Source organism: Chrysemys picta, unplaced genomic scaffold (assembly GCF_011386835.1).
Source record: "Chrysemys picta bellii isolate R12L10 unplaced genomic scaffold, ASM1138683v2 scaf80, whole genome shotgun sequence".
Lineage (NCBI taxonomy): Eukaryota > Metazoa > Chordata > Testudines > Emydidae > Chrysemys > Chrysemys picta.
In genome coordinates this window covers 77,501-82,500 of record NW_027052787.1, presented here as the reverse complement: position 1 = coordinate 82,500, position 5,000 = coordinate 77,501, and the positions used below count along the sequence as shown (strand labels likewise).

At 70.5% G+C, this 5,000-nt stretch overlaps 1 non-coding gene across 1 annotated transcript; it reads right to left on the bottom strand.

Annotated features, from left to right (window-relative positions):
* Positions 1-2,257: 2,257 nt before the first annotated feature.
* Positions 2,258-2,376, bottom strand: LOC135977928 (5S ribosomal RNA). Its single transcript, XR_010595349.1, has one exon. It is a non-coding gene; the product is annotated as a 5S ribosomal RNA (ribosomal RNA).
* Between the last annotated feature and the right edge of the window lie 2,624 nt (positions 2,377-5,000).

The following is a 5,000-nucleotide window of genomic DNA, read 5'->3' as shown; positions in this document are numbered from 1 at the left end:
CCTCTGAGGCAAGGAGCGGAGCACCGAGGCTGGGGAGAGGGGAGCAGGAGCCGGGGGCTGGGGTGGGTGGGTGGGGGGGGCGTTCAGGACAACCGATCAAGCCCCGGGAAGCGGCTGTCAAATGTTCAAAGTCCCCCCGGGACAACAGGTCAAGCCCTGGGAGGCGGCTGTCAAATGTTCAAAGTCCCCACCGGGACAACAGGTCAACCCCCGGGAAGCGGCTGTCAAATTTTCAAAGTCCCCGTTCGGCCACCAGGTCAACCCGCTGAATCTACTGGGTTGACCTGGCGGCCGGTTTGCTTTCCGGCCACCAGGTCAACCCATTGGATTCGACGGGTTGACCTGGTGGCCGGTTTGCTTTCCGGACCGGATGTCACCCCACTCCCAGGGCAGCGCGGCAGTGGTGCTGAGGACCGCAGAGGGGGGGCTTAATAGTCGAGAGGGAGCAGGTCCGGGGGAGGCTTAATAGTCGTCCCCCGAGGACTCCGGGGGCCAGGCTTAATAGTCGTCCCCCCCCCGGGCGCTCCAGGGGGGAAAGCTTAATAGTCCTCCCCCGAGGACTCCGGGGGCAGGCTTAACAGTCGTCCGCCCCGGGCGCTCCAGGGGGAAAGCTTAATAGTCCTCCCCCGACAGTGTGTGTGTGTGTGTGGGAGGGAGGCTTAGCAGTCTTGCCCCGGGCGGTCCGGTGGGGGAGGCTTAGCAGTCGTCCCCAGGGCGGTCCGGGGGTGGGGGGGGGGGGGAGGCCTCACAGTCGTCCCTCGGAGAGCCGGGTCAGCGGCAGTGGTGGGTTTACGTCCAGCCTCCGGAGGGTGCGCGTCCTCGGAGGCGATGCAGGCGCCGCAGAGAGGCAGCCTCCGAGGCAGGGAGCGGAGCACCGAGGCTGGGGAGAGGGGAGCAGGAGCCGGGGGCTGGGGCTGGGGGTGGGGGGCGTTCAGGACAACCGGTCAAGCCCCGGGAAGCAGCTGTCAAATGTTCCAAGTCCCCACTCGGCCACCAGGTCCACCCCAGTCTAGCAATGGGGTTGACCTGGCTGACGGCCGGTTAGTATCAAGGTAAACTCACCGTCGTCCACAGGAGGGCAGCTCTCAGGCCGGCCGGCTGCGGCTGACTCTGGGGCGGCGCCCGGTCCCGGCAGCGAGGGGCGGGGGGCGCGGAGCGAGACGGGGCTAACCGGGGGGGGGGCGCCTGCTGCGACTTTGGGGGCCGCGGGTCGTCAGTGGCGTGCAGGCCGGGCCTCTCCCGGGGGATTCGGGGGGGCGGTCCTGCGGGCCGGGCGCAGGGGGCTCGAGCGAGCCCGGGCCGGTCCGCCCCGGGGCCGGGGTCTCCGCCTGCGGCTCAGGGGGGCGCGGGTCGTCGGGGGAGGAAGCCCGGGGGAGCCGCACACCGGCCCGCCAGGCCAGGCCTGGCCTGGATGGCCGCGGGGGGATTCGGGGCGGTCCCGCGGGCCGGGGGCCGGGCGCAGGGGAGGCGGGGGGGCCGAGCGAGTCCGTCCCGGGCCCGGGGCCTCCCCCTGCGGCTTTGGGGTCCGTGGGTCCCCGCTGGAGGAAGCCACTGGGAGCTGGACACCCGCCGTCCGTCCCGCCAGGCCAGGCCTGGCCTGGGTGGCCGCGGGGGGATTCGGGGCGGTCCCGCGGGCCGGGGGCCGGGCGCAGGGGAGGCGGGGGGGCCGAGCGAGTCGGTCCCGGGCCCGGGGCCTCCCCCTGCGGCTTTGGGGTCCGTGGGTCCCCGCTGGAGGAAGCCGCTGGGCGCTGGACACCCGCCGTCCGTCCCGCCTGGCCAGGCCTGGCCTGGGTGGCCGCGGGGGGATTCGGGGCGGTCCCGCGGGCCGGCGGCCGGGCGCAGGGGGTCCGAGCGAGTCCGTCCCGGGCCCGGGGCCTCCCCCTGCGGCTTTGGGGTCCGTGGGTCCCCGCTGGAGGAAGCCGCTGGGCGCTGGACACCCGCCGTCCGTCCCGCCTGGCCAGGCCTGGCCTGGGTGGCCGCGGGGGGGGATTCGGGGCGGACCTGCGGGCCGGCGGCCGGGAGGGTCCGGGCCAGTCCGCCCCATGCCCGGGGTCTCCCCCAGCGGCTTCGGTGGCCCCGGGGGGGGTCCTCCGCGGAGGAAGCCGGGTGGGTGGGGAGCCGGACCCCAGGCGCCCAGACCCGTGACCTGCGGCCGCGACCTCCGACTCGGCAGGAGCGACGAGGGGCTTTCCGGCCCGTCCCCCCCTCTCCTTCCCCCCCAGAAAAGGAGAGAGAGCTGACTCGGACCGGGAAAAGCTGCCTACGGCACCTGGGATTCCCAGGCGGTCACCCATCCAAGTACTAGCCAGGCCCGGGACGGTTTACCTTCCGAGATCGGACGGGATCGGGGGCGTTCGGTCCGGTATGGCCGTAGGCACCCGGCCCCGCGCCTCCTCGCCCGCTTTCCCCTGCCGACGCCCGGGCCTGCCGCACGGTGAGCCCCGGTCGGACTGCCCCCCCCCCCTGCGGCAGGGCCCCCGTCTCTCGCGGGCCCGGTCCTTTTTTCCTTTTCGAGCTCCGGGGCCCGGGCTGGCCGCCAGAGCCCCTCCGCCCGCCCTCCCCGGCGTCGGGGAAAATACTGTCCCGGACTTCCAGTGCGCCCGATCCTGTCAGCCGGGGGGTGGGGAGGGGCAGTCCCTCGCTGCGGCCGGGGAGGGTGAGCCCAGGGCGGCTTGCCTGCCGTGCGAGGCCCCTCTCGGCCACCAGGTCAACCCCGAGTCGAAAGGGCTGAAAAATTTTCAGAGTCCCCTCCCGGGCACCAGGTCAACCCGTGGAATCGGACGGGTTCACCTGCTGGCCGGTTCGCTTCCCGGGCACCAGGTCAACCCGTGGAATCGAAAGGGTTCACCTGCTGGCCGGTTTGCTTTCCGGCCACCAGGTCAACCCCTAGGGGTTTTAACGGGGGCACGCCCGGTGGCCTCTTTCCCGTCCGGTCACCAGGTCAACCCGGATCTCCCTCCTTCCCTGGGCGTCCCCTCCTCGGAGGCGTCAGGTTCCATTTCCCCCCCCCCCAGACTTCCAGGGGCCCGATCCAGTCGGCCGGGAGGCAGTCCCTCGCTGCGGCCGGGGAGGGTGAGCCCAGGGCGGCCTGGTCCATGTCTCTAGTGGGCCCGATCCTTTTTTTTTTTTTCGAGCTCCGGGGCCAGGCCCGCCCGGGCAGCCCTCCTCGGAGGCGTGGGGCGATTTCCCCCCCCCCCCAGACTTCCAGGGGCCCGATCCTGTCGGCCGGGAGGCAGTCCCTCGCTGCGGCCGGGGAGGGTCAGCCCAGGGCGGCTTGCCTGCCGTGCGAGTCCCCTCTCGGCCACCAGGTCAACCCCGAGTCGAAAGGGCTGAAAAATTTTCAGAGTCCCCTCCCGGGCACCAGGTCAACCCGTGGAATCGAACGGGTTCACCTGCTGGCCGGTTCGCTTTCCGGCCACCAGGTCAACCCGTGGAATCGAAAGGGTTCACCTGCTGGCCGGTTCGCTTTCCGGCCACCAGGTCAACCCCTAGGTTTTAAGGGGGGGGGGACGCCCGGTGGCCTCTTTCCCGTCCGGTCACCAGGTCAACCCGGATCTCCCTCCTTCCCTGGGCGCCCCCTCCTCGGAGGCGTCAGGTTCCATTCTTTTTTCCAGACTTCCAGGGGCCCGATCCAGTCGGCCGGGTGGCAGTCCCTCGCTGCGGCCGGGGAGGGTGAGCCCAGGGCGGCTTGCCTGCCGTGCGAGTCCCCTCTCGGCCACCAGGTCAACCCCGAGTCGAAAGGGCTGAAAAATTTTCAGAGTCCCCTCCCGGGCACCAGGTCAACCCGTGGAATCGAACGGGTTCACCTGCTGGCCGGTTCGCTTCCCGGGCACCAGGTCAACCCGTGGAATCGAAAGGGTTCACCTGCTGGCCGGTTCGCTTTCCGGCCACCAGGTCAATCCCTAGGTTTTAAGGGGGGGGACGCCCGGTGGCCTCTTTCCCGTCCGGTCACCAGGTCAACCCGGATCTCCCTCCTTCCCTGGGCGCCCCCTCCTCGGAGGCGTCAGGTTCCAGTCTTTTTTCCAGACTTCCAGGGGCCCGATCCAGTCGGCCGGGAGGCAGTCCCTCGCTGCGGCCGGGGAGGGTGAGCCCAGGGCGGCCTGGTCCATGTCTCTAGTGGGCCCGATCCTTTTTTTTTTTTTTCGAGCTCCGGGGCCAGGCCCGCCCGGGCAGCCCTCCTCGGAGGCGTGGGGCGATTTCCCCCCCCCACCCCCAGACTTCCAGGGGCCCGATCCTGTCGGCCGGGAGGCAGTCCCTCGCTGCGGCCGGGGAGGGTCAGCCCAGGGCGGCCTGCTTGGCGGCCGGGTCCATGTCTCTAGTGGGCCCGATCCTTTTTTTCCCTTTTCCGGCTCCGGGGCCCGGGGTGCTCGGGTAGCCCTCCGCGGTGGCGTCGGCCAATTTTTTTTAAAATCAGACTTCCGTGGGCCCGATCCTGACGGCCGGGAGGCAGTCCCTCGCCGCGTCCGGGGACGGCGAGACGCTCGGCCACCGGGTCAACCCGGAGGAAGCGGGCTGGGGGGAAAAAAAAAAAAAAAAAGTTTTCCAAGTCCGAAAAATTTTCAAAGTCCCCTCTCGGCCACCAGGTCAACCCCTTTGGAGCGAATGGGTTGACCTGACGGCCGGTCGTCTCGCGGATGTCCGGAAGGGGTCGCCCCACGCCGTCTCGGCCGACCGAGGGAACCACGAGGTGGCGCCCGGTTCCAGTTTCGTACCGCCGAAGGCGGGGCTTTGGCTTTTTCGACCTGCCTTTCGAGGATTGTGTGAGGAGATTTCTGAGGACAGGTTTTTCAGAGCCTGTGAGAACCGGAGCTCAGCCTAGGGGATCAATCCGAGTATTGTACCCGACCCTGCCCGGCGTGGGAGGGGGGGAGCGGGCCCGTTTGAGGGCGGAGGCCAGCACCCGGCCCTCCGCCGAGACGGCCCGCTTTTCCCGGCTCTTAGCTCACGGGCCCCGCAGCGGCCGGGAGCCGAGCTCCGAGTGTCGGCGCCCCCCGGAGGGA